At 38.2% G+C, this 20,275-nt stretch overlaps 1 long non-coding RNA gene across 1 annotated transcript; it reads right to left on the bottom strand.

Annotated features, from left to right (window-relative positions):
• Positions 1–4,208: 4,208 nt before the first annotated feature.
• On the bottom strand, positions 4,209–10,554 carry LOC139810492 (uncharacterized). Its single transcript, XR_011731405.1, has 3 exons — positions 10,289–10,554; positions 10,010–10,073; positions 4,209–9,941 (listed from the first exon to the last, which is right to left on the bottom strand). It is a non-coding gene; the product is annotated as an uncharacterized lncRNA (long non-coding RNA).
• Positions 10,555–20,275: the final 9,721 nt, after the last annotated feature.

Genomic DNA, 20,275 nt, shown 5'->3' with positions numbered 1-20,275 from the left:
GTAACGCATAATAATACATGTTTGCACGCTTCACAATATGCGACACGTCTTTATGTGCCGCAACGTAGTCGCGTAAGACTTGAACATATGCGCGGTTAAATTTTTTATCAGTGAAAACATCAGCTCGTACTTACTTACTACCTACTTACGGACTTACGGACAGTGAGAGTTGATAAATACGAAAAATTAGAAATGCCAACGCGCGAAAACTGGATCCACTTATGTAGCAACGAGTTCACTATGTCCTTTTTGTAAATGCGTGACAAGGATTACAATGCTCGCGGTTCGACGCGTTTCGACCTAGCGCTCCTTACTCCTAGCAGGACGCGCACGCACACGTGTGTATGTTCGAAATGAGTGCATCGTGGACACGTGTGCTCATTGCTCGTGGCGAGCACGCGTGAATGTCCCTCGTAGGAGAGCATTGTGTGTGATGAGACAACTTCGCGTCACCCGCTGTGAAACGCGTTCGAATTTTTATTCATTCGTCGTATCTGTCGTGTGTGCAAAACTGACAAATATCCTACGATAAGTTTTACGAAATATGATAAGCCCGCGATTTAATCGTAGGTTTGTATTATACAATACAAAAGTCACAAAATTGATAGATATTATCTCGCCATTCGAGATGCGACAAAAGATTGCATTGCAATCCGGGCTTATATAGATTATAGATGTCTGTAGACAGCACAATTGATAATTGATAATTCTGTATTGAGAGAAATACAAATACAAAAGTATCGAAATAATCGTGACGCGCCTTGTTTAGGTACATATTATACTTATTTAGGTAAGTTTCTAAATATCTAAAAATTGTAATTAAAAGTTGCATGAACATAATGCAATTGTTGCGTGTATGTTATCGCGTTCTATTACGACGATCGAGGCGCCCAAGACATCTCTTAAATATACATTTACAGATCCAGGCTTTGCATTATAATATTTCTGTTTACGCTGCGCGCATGGAGAGCACAAATAAAGACACTTTTCTTACGCAATAGAATCCCTATCGAATTATCGATTGAGCCCATTATATGTATATGAACTTAATCAGTCTAGCCATTACTCTGTAATAAAGTTATATATGTATAGGTATACATATAAAGTTACTTATTCCGTGCGACAAAAATTCAATTACAGGTTAAATTAGGCTCCAATACCTATAATTATTTAAAATATGTTTTAATTTTTATTTACACATACACACCCACACACAACAATTCGTATCATTTGTCGTTTTTTAACAACATATATCATATATGTATATGTAATTTTTCTTTATAATAAAAATTTGCAGATCTGCAATGCTGTTCCACCAATACAGATTAATAAAGTTTAATTTATTTCGAAAAATGTTACACTCAATATTATTACTTATTTAAAGTTATCCGCGTAGCAAATTTAAAACTATCTTTGGAAGATATTTTGATTTGCTTGTCCACAATGACGGTAGAATGAGAGGAGTCGATGTCGTCGTTCGACGAATACAGCAAGGAAGAATTGACAAGGAAAATGGAAGGGAGGAGAGGAGAGGAGAGAAAAGGAGAGGAAAGAACAGAAGAGAAGAAGAGAAGAGAAGGGAGGAGAGGAGAGGAGAGAGGAGAGGAGAGGAGAAGTGAAAAGAAAAGAGAAAAGAAGAGAGGCGAGTCCCGCCCGATTCGTGCACCTCGACAGGGGGATTTGTGTCTGATTCGTCGGTCTCGATTGGCGGAGGCGGTGCGGACAGGTATCCATATCCGGTATGGGCCGGGCTCGGGCTGCACCCTCATTCTCGTCTTCCTGGCAATCGTGGCACAACTACGCCGCAGCTTCCACAAACTGCTGCAGTTCGCAAACATCGAAGCTTTCTCACTCATCGTGTCTCGCTGCATGGATTTGTACATTAATTCTGTATCATCAAGTATTTGCTTTGCTGCTTATTGATGATTTGAGATAATCTCGAAATAATTTAGCTGGCACAATTGTATCAATTGAAAAACACGACTTTGAATCTTACAATTAGATATAGATCTAAGATCGATCTATTAAAATAAAATTTTCAACGATTTTATTAATTATAGGTAGAGGAAAGTCCCCTAATATGAGATACCACTTCTATTTCGTGTGACTATCGGAAGTCTATGAGAATTGGAAAATGTAGTAGGTCATTTTGAAGGGAATTTAATAAGCTTTAAGCTCGCTCCTAATACGAGCGAGACATGCTCACGTCACTTCACTCTTTATTTTCATACATATTGCAACAAATATGATTTTATAGAAATAGCATAAATAATATGTGCATATATGCTGCTATGTCACTATGCTGTCAATTAATATATCAGTGAATTGGATCTTTTACGCACCGATAACTGCGTCTGACTCTCATAGCCATCCTTTATCAGTTTTTTATTTAATTTCGAGAGTCTAATATTCATTTTTTGATTGAATTAATATATTGTTTAAAAAAATATATATTAGGTATACACACAAAAAACCAATTAATGATGAAAATATTTATTGTTTCTAAAGGATTGCAAGTACATAACTAATATATTAGTTATTTATATATATATATATATATATATATATATATATATATATACATTTACTATATTTTATATTTTCAAGAATATTTGTTTATTATAAAAGTTAAATTTAAGATATAAATATAAATGGAATAAGAATAATCGTATGTCTAATAGCTATAGTAGAGACGTTACATAAAATTTACGCATAAATTTACACATAAATAAAAGAATATAATGTGTAAATGCAAAAACGTTAGAATTATTTTGCATAACAATGAATGACAGTACATCCTCCTATATAAAGAAAAAGAGAAACGTTGCTTTCCACATGTGGAGCAATCAGTACCTTGAAACCAACACAGAGATATCACCAAACGATATGAATGGGAAGGAGAAGAATGTTTATATATGTGTGTGAGAATACGTGGAAAATCCGGGAGCTATTAACGTTTGGTTTGCACGATACCGTGGATCAACCCCTCTCGAAAAGGAAGACGTCATATTCATGATTGTTAAGACGTCATCCTTGCGAAACAAGAGTGACGAAGAGGCTAGGGTGAGCCTGGACCAGAAATTGGAGTGACGGTTCTCGTCGTTTTATTCACCCCTCTGTTACCACAATGTGCTTGCCCCGTTTATTCCGTATTATTAAACTCACTTATCGTTAAATTATGAAGGTTACACGGCCAATTTTCGAGCAAAAGCAAAAATAGATGTTGGTTTAAAAATTATATTTATTAAATAAAAATGACAATTGTTTGTTTACGTTTTGACCTACTTAGTCTTCATTAGAACGTTCTAAGTAAAATCGAAAAAATTACATTAATACCGAAAAATTACGTAAAAATATAAAATTAAAACTCATAAAAATATAATTAAATTAATTTGTCAGGGTCAAACGCATTGTGCCGAAACAGAGATTGATATGGCTGATGGTCAATCTTAAAAACAGAAGTCAAGTGATAACGGTGGTCAATATGGTTACAAATAATGTTGTGACGCAGAACACAAAGAATGTAAACCAACATCTATTTTTCCTTTTGCTCGAAAATTGGCCGTGCACCTTCATAATTTAGCTTTGCTATTATCGAACGTATATGTGTCTTGTTTTCACTTATCGCATAAATTTAATATCGCACAAAATATCGCAAAGCTATAAATAGAAACATTGTATGTAATTCCAATTTTATCTTAAAAATCTCAATTTCACATAACATACATACGCGTGTACGAACATGCACAAGCGCACGTAAAACGCAAACATATACACATTCTTTATACTTTTCTATATGTTTAAATAAATTGTTTCTTGAGCGGATATTGCATCGCGATCTAAAAAGCGCTTGAAAATTAAACCAATTAAAGTGCAATTTTTTTAAACTGAATCAGGGACCAGTAATCTTTAGAAAAGAATAAAGGGCGTAGTAATTCGCGCAAAGCTGACAGTGAAATTGGCAATTGCTTGCCCTTGCTCGGCATAATCCTGTTAGAGCAATCTTGAGCAGCTAAGAGGATGTATATTTTTAGAGAGGAGCCAACAAATTGTGCGGAGGGAAAATCTCACGACCTTGCCACTCGAGAAACCAAGTTCTGTAAAGAATCGCCGCTCTCATGCAGATAAATGTACGTTCAAAGCTATGCGAGTGAAAACGGAACCTGTAAAGGCGCGACCCAACCGTGAGGCGTTAATGCTAGAGTAATTGATCGAGTGCTCGCGCGTCCGATTTAATTCGGTATTACGCTCTTCAGTATTACGCCGAGAGTGATGTGATTCGTGCCTCTTTTAGATTCCGAAAGATCTTTGGTATAGCTTGTTAGATTAGAATGCGAGCATCCTCGAGGGTTCACGCAGCTGAGAATATCTTGTGGGAAAACTATTCTCCGAAAATCTGCAGCTGTATTTGACTGATGGATGCATCCCAATATACAGCAGAATTACGGACGATTCGCAAATTTCTTCTTCCTTTGTGCTCGTCGCCATTTTAAAAAAATATGTTACCGCAGATTACTACAATATTAACAATAAAAATTTTTAACCACAACAATCTCAAGAAAAAATACCACTATGACAATATTGATGTACATTATGTGAGCAGCATCGCGTTTTTCTCTTTCTAACCCAAATTCGTGTTGCGTCTTTGAAAATCACAGAGTGCACTATTGCAAGAGAGATTTATCTCTTAAAATCTCCGAGTATTATGTGATTACTGAAGTGATACTTTATTGTGACGAAGCTCTTTCTAGCCGCTTGGTGTAATCCGTTTATGGAATCTTTCCACATATAAAGCCTATAAAAAGATTACCTATTACAAAATGAAAAGAGGAACACGAGCAATAAGATGGATAATTACGTAGATGCGCAACAGGTAACATTTGAAAGGTAATTTATATTTGAAAGCTCGTTGTGTGTATGAGAAAGAAATTTTGCACTTTAATGCGACTTGGGATAATTTCGCAGATAATTAGACTTACTTGCTGCAACAATGACATAACTCAAAAAACAAAGTTGTATAAATATATTTTTGTACAAAAAATTTATTTTTGTAAATCTGTTCTCTCTCTCTCTCTCTCTCTCTCTCTCTCTCTCTCTCTCTCTCTCTCTCTCTCTCTCTCTCTCTCTCTAAAAAGATTGTTCTAGTAAAAATTGAACGAATAAAAAGATCTGCATTTGGTTATTGAAAGAGAGTTAAAATAAATTTTTTTATATCACACAATAATTTACATTTTTAATGCAATTAAAGTATTTAGCATTGTCAATGTAGCACCAAATAAATGTGATTTTCGTTATGCTTAACATTGAATATTTATATATTACATTGTTATAAATAATCTATATTACATTTAAACAGAAAAAAAAAGAATTTTATATTATCCGAGACAATCAGATTGATAATGCATTCATAGTTACGTATATAAAAAAAATTCTTACTTTTTAACAACAATAACGACAATTTATTAATTTCAAGTATTGCATAGAGTAATTTTCCAAGTGCGTGAATGTATTCGACAAGCGGATAGAATGGTAGGAATATCCGACTCGGAATTGGATTAAGGTTTAATCGAGCATGAGCTTGACAGAACTACACTCACGAGGAATACGGATCGTCCAACATGTCGACCGAGAAGCACGAAAGCCAGTATTCAACCAGAATAAATAGAGTTATACGTCGCCGAGCTTGCCATAACCGCTTCCCACACAAGTGGACGTATTGTGGGTCGCCGACGGCAAATATTTTCTCTCGCCCAGGGCACAATCCGCGTCGATTCTCGAGGGCGACAAAGGACCGACAGCGGGAAATCCTGTCGATCGTACAGAAGCGATTCATTGTCATTCTACGAGAAGAATCGGCTTCACCCCGTGCCGCTGGTAAAGCTCGTACAAAACGTTGCTGACGCGGGGCGGGCGCGCCCGAGGGTAGTCGATAAGCGACGGAACTTGGCAGAAAAATACATTAGTCGAAGAAGGCGTCGTTAAAGCAACTTAAATCTCACCCTTTCGTGCACTGTCAGAAAATCGATTTCAGAGAAATATCTCTATAACAAAAACTCAATCGATAGAAACGCAAGCGCACATTCAGGCTAGGAGGTGAGCTAGGATAGCTAGTAGCTACCATAGAAACATATATAGGATAGTGGACGTGAAATAATGTGGAAAAGTACGAAGATACGAAATAGAGATAAGTACAATATATATAATATATATAGGTATACATTGTTGCGTATTCGTTCATAAATTAAAAAGAATTCGAATGTGTGTGTGTATGTACGTATGTTTATTTTCAGATGCATAAATTTATTTATAACTTTCATCTTCTTTTTCCTTTTCACCCAAGCCCGATGTATCATGCAAATATGCTGTTTCACATAAATTAAATGAGTAAAATGTGAATAAAATACACAAGAAATATATACGCATCGCTAAAAGACGACTGCTTTTAATCAAGCAAAGTCAGCAGTTTTTAAATAGCATTTGTTGTTTTCAAGCTTTAGCAAGGTAAAAGCTCGAGAAAAGAATCTTCACGATTAAAACGAGACAATTAGTTATGACAGAAAGAAATGAGAAAGAAAAATCTAACGAATTGTAAATTGAGAAACTAGTTTTAAAATGTAGCTAAATTGATTGTGAGATATGGTAAGCATGGTCGATATGGTCAATCAAAACAAGAAACGGGCAAAAGATATAATCGGATAACGTTCTTGGGTCACGGACTAAGGATCGCTAACCGGTCCTCCTCCTCCGAGAAAAATAATCGACTTGTTTATTGTCCGATCACTGAGCGTGTTACCGTAAGTTGCGCTTCGGGCAAAAAGAATCGAGCGAAAAATCGAAAGAAGCGACGAAAGAGAGAAAGAGAGACGAAGAGGCGACAGCTGTCCCCTTCGCGGTTACCTCCTGTCGCGGTAGCTAGCGATGCGAACCAGTCGGCGCTGTGGTCCCGTGATATCATAACACCAAACGCCTATTTGTTACACGATAAATATGTAACTGGAACACACAATGTCTCCCCTCCCCTTCTGTGCTAGCTTGCCAGCCCATCCTAGCCTGTCCTCACGTCTCGAGGGGGAACGAAACGCGTTGCACTTGGAACTTGGAACGCGACTATGTCGATGACGGAAGGGTGCTACGGAACATTAAATCACGCACACACGCACGCACACACACACAGAGAGAGAGAGAGAGAGAGAGAGAGAGAGAGAGAGAGAAAAGATTTTAAACGTTCACACGAAAATGGAGCGCGAAATATTCCCGAGCGCCAGAGTGATGGATTATTTATTACATAGGCATAGGCGAAATGCACGAGCGATGCCGAGAATCTGACAAACAAACGTTCCAAAATTCAAACTCTACTTTTTATTGAAAAACCCCTTTCATTAGCATTAAAGAATAATAATATCTAACAATTTCCTTCTTTACAACTTTTCTAACTTTATATATTTTTAATAAATAATAAACTTTCTGTATAAACTTTCGGAATATATCCATCCGCCACTGACAAATACACTCGCATAAACCTTTGCACATACGCATAGATCCAGGATAATATATGTACGAAGAGGGACGGGCCGGTCAGAGGCAGATGGCATCCACGAAGTCAAAAGTTCTCAAATAAGGGCTTAGTTACAATAACATCGTGAGCATTCAGAAAATTAGCCCGTGAATGGCTGCCCTGTCGACACTGCAAGAATAACCTGCGATCCACGAATGAATGGCGTTTCGTTAGAGATCGCGTCGCGATCAAGACAAGGACAAGGACTTGACTATCAGTTCGTAAAATCAATTGTTCTTGTATTGTTACTGCTAAATAATCGGACGTAAAAATTTTCCAAATGTATATCCGTCAAGTATGTACCAAGACGATGACGTAATAAAAAGATTTATCTCAATTGTTATAACACCCGAACGGAATCAAAAGAGTAAAAAATCAATAATGGAGTCAATAATCGACAACTACGATCTCTTCAAATTTTTATGAAAATGTCAACTTTCAAAGAATAACCCAGGCAGCAAGATGACGTCTAAAGACGTGTAAAGACTTAATGACATTAGAGGACGTCATTAAGACGGAATTAATATGTCATTTGACGTCACTCTCTGCTACCTGGGAATGGACAAGGAGCAAGTGAATTTAATATATTAGATTATTTATATGTTACAGATGTTACAGATGTATTTTACAATTGTCAAGTTTATTGTCCGATTGAAGTGTGAAAATCGTCAACTTTACGTTATAAATGTTGAACGTTTAATAATTTAACCAAGTTTAATTCTTAACTGTTAAATTTTAAATGTTGTTCAATCAAGTTTAGACAGAGGTATAACCTACACTATAATTTCAACATCTTTTAAATAAGCTACATTTCCACTTTTTACATAAGCGATATTATAATATATCATATATTATAATATATGATAAATCCATGATATATTATTGTTTTACCATTGCATAAACTGCCATCTTAATACATGGACTCTTACCGATCGCCTACGCTACATTTCCATTTTTCCCAACAATCACCTCATGCAAATATCGTGCAACACAATGCGCGAACGTTCCTTGAAAGAAAGCATCGAGAAATCCGCATGCAACAGACGGACTGTCGTCGTCTTTAACATTTCATGTATGCAACTTACGGGTCGTGACTTACGCGATCGATATCGCAACGTTTTGCCTCGTATCGTGCTACCGTTATGACAAAACTTCCGCATTATACATCTATCGAAACAAACCGTAGGTGGTCCATTTTGCGAAATGTATCTCGTAAAATAATTTCGTCACAATATTGTAACTTATTTGCTTGTTTATTGTGAATTGTCGTGCCGTAATTGTTGATACATTTCTAAATGTCCATCTTATTTACTTTGGATGTATAGTTTTTCGGGCGTGAATTAAATACGAGTGTCTGTGTTCTATTCGTTAATTCCGAAAGTATTGACAACAGTTGCTCCTAATATTGGTGTTTATATTCAATATGACAATGTTCAATGTTTGTTAGAAAGAAATACTTGTACTATATACCGCGTGACAGATAACGAGATAACACATGAGTGAAATTCAACAATTAGTCGCAAATGTTTTGTGTCTTATTGTCGGCAAGTTTCAGAATCGGCGTTATTAAAAAATAACGAGAACTAAGTATGCGTTTACGACAGTTTGACAGACGGTAGGCGATGGCGTTGCATAGTTACGCGATAATCCCTCCAACATTTCGCCCCGAACAACAGTTTCTTTGTGTTACAACTTACAACAAAAGTATAGACCTCATTATACTATTCTCGTGTCGCCCGTGAACTTTTCATGCGAGACGTATCGATCGGATACGATACCGTAACAGGGATTCGCGCTGTACAACATGCACGAGGCCCTGCTTACGACAACCAGTCGTAAGCCGAATGTAAGCTTACGAATAATTCTGCGCCGTTGATATTCTTGGATGGCGAAATCGATAGACAGCAAGGAAATGTGTCACGTTCTTAGGTTGTCAATACCGTAGAAAAACTTTTCAGTCCTATCGAGTGTATCTGTAGCCGCGATGAAAATCTGTCTTTTCCTGTCTCTCGCGGTATAAACATTTTTACTAACTGCTGTATCAATCTTTTACGAGATTCGAGTTTAAAAACTAGTCGTCCAAGTCAATCAAGTCGTCCAATTAGTGTAATATACTGTGCCTATACCTGTATTTCTTCGTTTATAATATAAAAATTTACACGCTCGATAATTGCTCTATCAAAGTACACTTGTCACCACAGTTTACGTTGCCATTCGATACATCACTTGCACAGTGCGAGAAATATATATATATATATATATATATATATAAAATTTATATTTTAATTTCGCAGAAAGTTTATTTCTTTACAAGTTTACTTCTTACAATTAGTCTCGATATAAAAAAGCATGTCGTCGATCGCGTCGTTACATCGTCTTGAAATCCCTTTAGAAAATGAAGGATTTTTATAGATTATAAAATATTGTAAAAGCACATATCGCTATTAACGTTACCATCTCCCTTAGCTCGCCTCGAAACAATCTGCTCCTCTATATTTCCTCCTTCCTGTTTGTCAACCTTTAACCAGCATGCAAACTACATGTGAATTTTTCGCTGATGGAAGACGTGAAAGTGGATCGATTTCAGTGGAAAAACAAAGTATCGTCTATGTACGGTCTATAAGCCTGACAATGTGTGTTGCTATAACGAAACGCGCTGTACGCGTACGTGTAGGTGTACGTACTACGCGCAGAGTATATATTACAGTTACAGTTATATAAGTAAGTACGTACGTACGTACGCCGCGACGTAGGATCGACGAAGGTGAGCGCGGGTGCAGGACTGCAGGTGCGCGACGACGTCGAGCGAAGACGTCGACGACTCTGATGTTGCCGGACTATCATTACGCTTCTGCCGGCCGTAAGGGCGTATCTATCTGACATTCGTGCCACATAGAGGCGGTAATCCACGCTGCCCTGGCTGTGGGAGCGGACTCACCTGCGCTGACCCCGTGGGTGCGCGGGTGAGTAATGATGGCTCATCTCCGCCAGCAGCGTTCGCTGGAACGAGGTGGTCTCGCTCGTTCGTCGATAGTAGTAACATCATCGCGGCGAACTAGCTTTCCTTTCCAAAGGGAGGAAATTATATTTTTAAATAGCGCGAATTCGCATCTGCCGCCCGTCCGTCGTTTTGCTTTGTAATGAAGAATGATGAAGGAGCGATCGTCAAAAGTCTTTATCGTCCTACTGCGAGTAAACCGCGAGACATTTCGTCATAATAAGTATAGCGTGCAGTAATTTGTAAATATAGGTACCTATAATATTATAGTATGCATATAGTGCAAATTACGGACGCGCGGCGGACGACCACGAGTAAGTGCTTGAATGTAACACGATAGACGTCTGAGACGTCTAGACGCGTATACCGAACAAGACAACTGACGTTGACGTTGACGTTGACGTTGACGTTGTCTTGATGCAAATTAGATAAGATCGTAATGAGAAAGGAAGGCGAAAGAAGGGAAGCTATCTTGTCGCGTGCTTCATCCCACCACGCGTAAATGTAGATATCGGTTACGAATTAACGGATGAGAATGGAGAGACTGCGAGAAAGGTGCATTCTTCTCGGCTTCTCCATAAATCCGAGTTCGGAATTCGGCACGCCAACCGAACCGAGCCAATCCAGTCTCTTTCTTCCCTTTACTAACGTCTCCATCCGAGTTCTACCGGCAGGTGAGACACGACGCTGTTGGTCGGCCTTTGCTCCCCCCCCCTCTCTCTCTCTCTCTCTCTCTCTCTACGTGTACACGTGTGTGTGTGTGTGTGTATATATGTGTTTGTATGCGCGCGCGGCGCCTTTGTATCATTTAATATTTAAAAACAAGCCATAAATATGTCGTATCCGCTTGCAGCCCGCTTAAAACACGGCCGTCGGATTATGCGCGCGCGCGCGAAGGACCCGCGGAGAACGCGCGAGCCGCCGACACGAAAAGTAAAACGAACGCTATGTTGAAACCTGCGAGGTGTTAATGATATTGCCCCACCCTTTGACACGCGGTCGGATTTCCATGGCGCCTCACTCGCGATGTCATATATGTGATATCGAAATAGATGACGCACGAAAATATAGAACATAATATAGAACATAAAATTAGAAAATAAAAAACATAATAGAACCTAACGATGAAATAAACAATAAACAATGAAGAAATAAAAGAGAGAAAGATCTTAATTTCGGACATTTATGAGTGTGACGACGTCGACGCGATATATGTATTCGGTAAAAAAAATAAGAGTAAAATTGAGTATTCAATGATGACGGAGACAAAAAAATTAAAACGATTAATTCTTTTCTCAGGTAGCAGCTTTATATAGCCATATTTTATGATAATTTATACAGGGGAAAAAATGAGATATGTAGTACGTCGCGATATTATGTTTAATACGCGCGATTATAAAAGATTACATGTATAATAACCTATGAAGTGCGCGATAAGCTAAAGTATTATCAAGGAAATAAAACATCCAATTGTTATCTCACTCGACGATTCAGTAATGATGTGTAAAGGAGTCACTACCTATACACATATACAGTATTACGAGCTCCGTGACAACCTCGCGTGAATCGACGTTCATCGGACGTGGTTGCTTGCAAACCTGACCGGCTCGACAGAAACCTGTTTCTCGAGCAAAATGGCAGTACCACGTGAATCATCTCAATCTTACCGTGCTCCGCCTTCTCTCGGTAGATGGAAAAAAATAAAAGGTTGTGCTTTTTACATTCGCGCGAGGAAAATTTTGAGTGCCATTTAAATGCCGTTACAATCATACATATAATGACAAGAAAATGTTACGCGCGCGATCGTGCACCTATTTGCGATCGGCTATAATTTATAAAAGATAGAAAAATAATCTAGGAATAATAATCTATAGAATTAATAATAATCTGCTAATTGTCCCTTCTTTTCTCGCTCCACTGACTTAAACCAACTTAATCAATTCCTTTTTTATATGTATACGTATTAAACCACCGTGATATACGTTAACGTATGCAACGTATGCAGCGAGAGTATCACATAGAGACATCAATTTGTTGTTTCGCCTAGAGGTGGGGTGCTCGAAAACGGGGATGTGTCTCCTCTCGGGCACCCTATCGCGAATGGTGGAATTATTTAGTGTAGAAAACCTATGCATAGACTGTACCCACCGTGAAACCGCCCCGCCTAAACAGTGCGTTAACCGATGATTTACGAGACGCTGCACCCCGGTACCGTTTTTGCCAGCCCCTGACCATAACGCGCGCGCGGCCAACCCTTTCGCTCTGCTCCAGATCTAGTTATGCGTTCATTGTCAGAGAACCCCGACGCGACGCCGCGCCGCGCCGCGCCGCGCCGACGGTACACGAATGCCCCGCGATGCTTATTAAAAGCCGACCTCTTCTTTCATTCGGGGCTCGAACAAGTACACCATGCAAATCGATGTACGCCGAGAATCTTCGGAGTTACGTACAAACTGAATCGCTATAGCTTACGCGCGCTAATTATCATAACTAGATATATTTTAATATCGAGTGTAGTTGAATTTTCTCTCCCCCTCTCCCACTAGAAATGTAATATGATATATATCGTACCTATTATATTATATATGCTATCTGCGATATCACGAGTATGTCTGATGTAAAATATTCGTAAAAAGGGAGAAAATACTTATAAGATTTATAAAGGCTTATAAAGGCAGTTTCCGTACAGAATACGTACGTGCGCACGTGTATCGGGGATGCGATATTTAATTCAAAAAAAGAAAGAGAGAGAAAAGTGTCGTAATAAGCATAAAACGGAGAGCATAAAGCGCATATCGCGTTAGTATATCGACAAAGAATTCAAGTGGCGAAATCGGAACGCGATTTATGAATTATATATCTGTTCGCGCGTATTCGCATATTCTCGCGTCAACATTACCAAGTACCTATACATATATGCGCATAGGTACGTACACGTATCGGTGCACGCGTGCACACGTGCGCATCTATGTGGATTCCGGACCATAAAAGGTGCTTATAGGTGCACGAACGGGAGTTGTACATCATTTTGACTTATGAGAGGCATTACCGTCCGTACGAGAGCTTTGCAAAGCCCGAGAGAAGGGAAGGACGAGGAGTGTGTAGAGGTGTTGCGGAGAGAAAGTACGAGGACACGTATATACATACCGTGCGCGTTATAGCTATACGCGTATCCAGATAAACGTTAATATATTATGCCTCGAGACAGTATATATTGTACTATACACACACACACACACACACACACACACATTTAAATATCGATAGACGTTACCCAATGACAATATATGTATATTATTACTTTAAGCGGTTTTTTTCGCTTTACCGATGCTTATCCCTGACTCTCTGTTACAACAGTCGAGCTTAAACAATACATTTTTGCATTCACTCTTTGCTTTCACTCTCTCTACTGCTGCATTATTTAAAATCTATTATTTAAAAACATCTATTATTTTTCACGTTACGGAAATATTACCTCTTGACTCTTGATTATCAATATATTGCATTTAACTGCAAATATTGCATTTTGTTATAATCAGCTAGGATTATTCGATATTCTCATATAGACCATAATTCAATTACTCTAACTAAATTATACTAACAATTACTATATGCATAAGTATAGTTTTTATCGTAAAAATAACAAAACGATGCTTGTACAATGCTGTGTAAAACTTAGCGAAACGTACCTTATTATTTATACACGTATTCAAATAGCAAAAGTGTTGCGATAGCGCGACAGATAGCAATCTGGATATATCGCAAAGAACGGGAAGAAAGGAGGAAAAAGAAGAAGAGCCTAGCATAAAAGGAGCAGCATTGAATCGTAAAAGACGGGGACTGGTGCTACTAGTGTTACTATTATATTGCCATGATGCTGTTCCACGTTATACCTGCAATTTTCAACCCTTATCTGAAGATCCGATCGCCGCGCCGCGCCGCAACTGGGAATTCAAGTCCTATGGGACACCAAGTATCCTCAAGCTATAATGGAGATAGCGATTTATGACTAATAATAAAGATTAATGACACAATAATATTTTTGCCGTTATATTTAACAAGAAATTAATTTTTAATCTATTTTAAATATTTAGAGATTATTGTCATCGAAATTTAATACGTTGGCTTTAAGCTTTAGTGTTTCGATGCCTGTTACTCGGGCAATATATTCTATGGCAAAATATACAATTTGAACGGTCAAGCTGCGTGTTTCGAAACTCGATACATCTCGGAGTGCGCTCAGGGAAAAACGTGAGCGCAATAGGGGTAGTCAGTATGTATTCGATTTACAAACATATCGGCCGATGCAGAGAAGGAGAGAAAAAAAGAAAAAGAAAGAAAGAACGCGAGAAAGTGTCTCCTTTCACTGTTATATCCTTATAACGCGATACACAGAGATATCTACGAGCATGTCGAGCATTCCCCCGTCACGCGGTTGACGCGGTAATCTCTCCTCATTGTCGACCAAGATTACGCTCTCGAGCCGTAACGCCGCAGGGAGATAACGCGCCGATAGAGCACACACATCGTTTTGGGTTTCGCTTATACACTCGCGCGTGCACGTGCGACCGCATCCCGAAATCGAGTGCTCGTGCATGGCGCACATGGCTTTCGCCATATTGCGAATCGGAGCCTCTCCCTTCTGTGCTTTATGCCTTATCTTTCTGTACGAGGGATGCCACAGCGTTCTACGTTGCAAATCCAAGTAATTCTATATATGTATATATATGTATATGTATATATATATATATATACATAGGGTGGTTCAGAAATACTTGTACAAACTTTGGGGGTATGTTCTCCAAATCCACATAAACAGAACAACTGGTTTATGAGTTATAATCGAAAGATTACATTTCAGGCCTGCACATTCACCTGACCTAAATCTATTGGATTTTTATCTGTCCATGAAGACACTTATATTAAAAACCCTAGTTTATGCAACTAAAATTGCAAATGAATCATTTACTATAAGCTCTTATCACCACGTCAAATAGTCACTGCTGAGATCTATAATAATCAACAGCTTTGGTGTTTGGACGCGGCATTACTACCCGAAAAACGGCTGTTATATGCCTCAAACCGATTTAAGATTTGCCTTAAACTTAAACCATTTTTCTGCGCGATTATGTCTAGCTTCATATCGCTGCAACCACCGTGAACACCTTCATAAATAAACTAGACTTGAGCTAGAAAATCCTCCCGCACCCTGATGCCTACTCATTAAATGTTGCGCCTTCGGATTATTACCTATTTCGATCGATGCAGCACGGCTTGAGAGGACAACGCTTTCGAAATGCGGCCGAAGAAATGAATCAAAGAATTCTTCGCGATCCAGGAGTCGACCTTTTATCCACAGAATCTAACTTCTGCCTGAAACATGGCAGAAAGTAATAGATTCAAACGGCAATTAATTTCATTGAAAAGAAAAAAAAACGTAACCATTTTTTCTTAAAAGATATTTTTCACGAAAAAATCCGAATTATTTTCTCCCCAACCTAATAAGTAGATAAACAGTTGAACTGAAGATGTATCACATTGGTCATGTGTCATTGTAGATGTACTTATTCTATCAGTTTTTGTCGAAAGTAATCTTTCGATTATAACTCATAAACCAGGCATTTCCGGACATATGTGCAGTATATAACATTTTTTTCTTGTTTATGTGTAGAGATATATACAGGATGATTCAGAAATACTTGTATAAACTCACCCCCAGAGTTTATACATTGCAAGTATTTCTGAATCATCCTGTATATATACTTTTTGAAATCTATATCTCAAGATATTGCGAATAATATTTGCATTTTGTATATACACAAGTTATATATATTTATATATTTTTTTTTTGCGCGCGCGAGTGTGATGTGTGTGAAAACATAGACACTTTCTCGCATTGCGTGTACATTCAAAATCATTTTTGAATGCCGTATTTATTTATGCAACACACATTTCATTCAACTATTTAACATGTATCTTTATTTCCGACTTGTTCGTCAAGAATAATGTAATGTCGTGTCAATCTTAGTTCGATGATTCCATTCACTTCAAAGCGCATCGCTTTGTCACCCAACAAAAAATATATACATATAACGTCGTATCACTGTTGTGAGAAAAGCGAAAACAAATCGTAAAGATCGTAAATCGTTGTCGCGTCGTAAAATTTCACGGGTTAAATAAGTAGTTTTGTCAGTCGCTTTTAACTGAGCGAGAATTTATTCGTAAGAGATGGGATTTTGCCGCGGGAGAATATGGAGGGTACAAAACAGATTGCAATTCCGTGCTAATCCGAAAAGAGAAACATTTTACGAGCGTCATCGGCGACATAGAAGCGACGACGCATTATCCAGCGCATTGCTCGCATTGTCGACGTCTTACTTTATGACGCGGGCACGAAGAGCATACGGGATCTGACCCGCGTTATTTCCGGCTCCCTGGCCGCATTTAACATTTGTTTCTACCCGTGATCCAGGACAACCTTTTCAGGACATCTTTCGATGCAACGTGAAAGGTTGTCGATGTCGGTACATGTAATAACTTAAATCCCACAGAGAATCCGTTTACCGTTTAGGGGTGAAGATTTTGAAGTAACTCTTTCTCTCCCTCCTTCCTTCCGTCTCTCTTTCTTTTTCTCGTGGCTACTTTCCGCGTACGTACACATACAAACCTTTTATATCGTTCATATTAGACTAATGTGCACATTACCGCTAGAATCAATTTTTTTCAATCGCTATATCCTATTCTGTAACAGATTTAGATTTAGAGAAATAAAAATAGGCGCTTTTTATGGCTTTTCTCTCTTATCTAGAATACTATCATAAATTACCAATCAAGAAAGTTTTGAAACACATTTAATATCTTTGTATCGACAACAATAACAATAAGTAATGAGTAAAGATAAAAAGATTAAGTCTTCGTGGAACCTAAGGATTCGAAATGAATATCTTAACCCTCCGTCTGTACGTTCTTTTTTTTGTACTCTCGGTGTGTATACGTGAATCTGTCACGTTTAACGCTATTTTTCCCTACCTTAAAGTATTTAAAGAAATCTGAAAAAATTTACAAAATATATGTCTACATTGTAGTTGACGATTTTACAATCATTTTGATAAACATCGTTCATTTAATATCTTCTGGCATTCATTTGAGACAAATTAATTTCGCTGGAAAGAGTTAAAAGCATATAAAGTAATCGTCTTAAAAATATTAACGGTCTTCCTCTTTAACTCTTTTAACTGAAATAAATTTTATTAGTCAATGGACTATTATATGGACAATCGAACGTATTAATAATGTCTATACATATAATCGCAAGAATATCTTGCGACACACCACTCTTAAATTTTTTATGTTTTTTGTGAGCATAAAGCAATTGATTACACAATTAATTATTTAAATGAAAAGATGTCCTTTGTAAGTATTACAAACAAATTTGACCGCTAAGTGTAATCGTACATAACACGACTTATATACATCCTTATGTAGAAAAATATATAAAGAGTCGCTTCCTATACCCTTCTTCCCTTTCCCTCCCTTCCTTCTTCCTCCCCTCTCCCGCCTTCCTATCAACAAGATGGCCACCATTTTGGCAGTCAACAAACGACGATGCTTAACGTTTCCTTTATTTGTTTTAGTGTGGATACCAGGCGAGAAAAAATATGAGAGAGTATAACCCTTTTTCGTTTCTCTGACAGACAGACCGACAACCTCAAATTAACTCGTTCCCCTTTTTCTCTCGATAATTACGCGTCGACTCGACACGGAAGCCATTTTGCGTTAAGAAATTGAATAGAAACATACAGGAAACGCAGCCATGCTGGTTGGCCAACCGAACACGTCTGCGTGCGAGCAACTCCGAAAAAGCGTTGCGTTATTATCCTGACACGCATATCCGTTCTCCGTTTCAATTTTTACTTCCTCATTTATTCTCCTTTAGCGTTTCACTCACGGAAGATTAGCCTTTTATGTTTATTCACGAAATTCTAAATTTACATAGAAAAATAAATCTCGATTTATAATAAGAAACAAAACGAGACTATCAACACATGTATATACGCGCGCGCGGGTGAGAGAAAGAGAGTCGAAGGAGGAGGGACGAGACATCGTAATACAATAAAAGTAAAAGTAATATAGCAAAAGAATTCTGATCGTGATGGGGATATCTTAAGTGTCGTCCACGGTTACAAGAGCTCGTCATTAATTCTTACGTTCTCCACGCTCGCGGGTGGCCATCCGCGGTCCTTCCATTTTGTCAGCAGCACGTCCGATATTAATGTTTCCTTGACACGGGAAAGCGACGTTGACCTCTGTCGTCGACGTCCGACTTGGAGACTCGTCTCGATCCGCTGACTATGCACGAATATGCGTCCGCGGGGTGCTAATGACGATCGATTATCGCGTATATATACCGTATACCGCAGTCACCTTCCACTCCACTACTCCACACATCGCTTAGTTCTTCCTCTTCTTCTCTAAACTTGTACATTCTCGCGTCGGACATCTCGCGCGAGGCTATTTGTTGCGAGCACCTATTAGGTGTCCGACCAAAGGTTCTCATATTTCACCGAGTTAACCGTGAAACGGGCCAATCTGACAGGACCAGTTCCACGGACAGGATAATGTGGAGGAAGTACCACGATGAGATGTGCCTTTGTCGAAACGCAAGTCGAGTTTTGGTTCTCGAACAAAATGAAAAGAATCCTCGATCAGAGCGTTACGTTGTTTTATTGGAGACTGTCTATACCTTATACCTATACCTATAAGTATAGTTTTCAGTCATTCGAGATATTGCGCGATTTATACGTCTTCAAATTAATGCATGTACCCCTACTAGATATCGACTAGCTACAACTTTACGTTAGTGATCACGTGGCATAGACAACTTGAATTAAATTGTATGTTGAATTGGTAACTAAATATTTTATTCGCTATTACTCATTCTTCTCCTTCTTTCCTATTAATGACGTAGCTTTAGAAAAGACTTAAAAACTAATTAAAAATCTATGTATTTAATAGTATATACATATTAATAGTATATGTATACAGAGCGCGTCTCTCGGAAGAACGTGTCGAGAAGTAAAAACACAAAAGTACAGTCCAGCACAGAGATAAAAGTGTAAATTAATGACAAATGCGTTTTTTTATTATCGCGTGTTCTAAGTAAAAGGCAAAAAATGATGCACCCTCTCTCCTCTCGTCAAGCCTAAAATTTAAGGAGATTAAAAATTAACCCTATCTTGTTCTTCGTGGTTGAAAGACCATTCAAGGTAGATTAACGCTATAGATTTAGTATCTATAACATTACTTGGGGTTTCCCGTCGATCCTACACGGAAAGAACCAAGCTGGTTGCTATGTTGTCAAAACTTTTTTGCAGCATTATCAATTATCATTATGCTTATAAACGCGTCCTATTATACATAATTATTTTAAGATCTGTATCCAGAGTTAAATTTTCAGATACTTGAGCGAAAGTGTGCTTTCCGTTAGAAATAAACTTTCAAGTTCATAGTTCATACGTGCAAGTAAATATCTTACGAAGATGTATTGATATGAAGAGGTGTGAGTGTGTCGAAAGCTGCGTGCAATACTGCAATGGCGAATCAAAGGCTTCTGCAACAGTTAGTCAGGAGCGTAACCCGCATTGTAAAGAAATTTTACCGTGCGCCGATGTATAATTAATAGGCAAGACTCATCATCCCGTTCACGTTCACTATGGATCATC

This window comes from Temnothorax longispinosus, chromosome 3 (genome assembly GCF_030848805.1).
Source record: "Temnothorax longispinosus isolate EJ_2023e chromosome 3, Tlon_JGU_v1, whole genome shotgun sequence".
In the NCBI taxonomy this organism is placed as follows: domain Eukaryota; kingdom Metazoa; phylum Arthropoda; class Insecta; order Hymenoptera; family Formicidae; genus Temnothorax; species Temnothorax longispinosus.
Note: the sequence above shows the minus strand (reverse complement) of the source record. Positions and strands in the feature narration are given on the sequence as shown.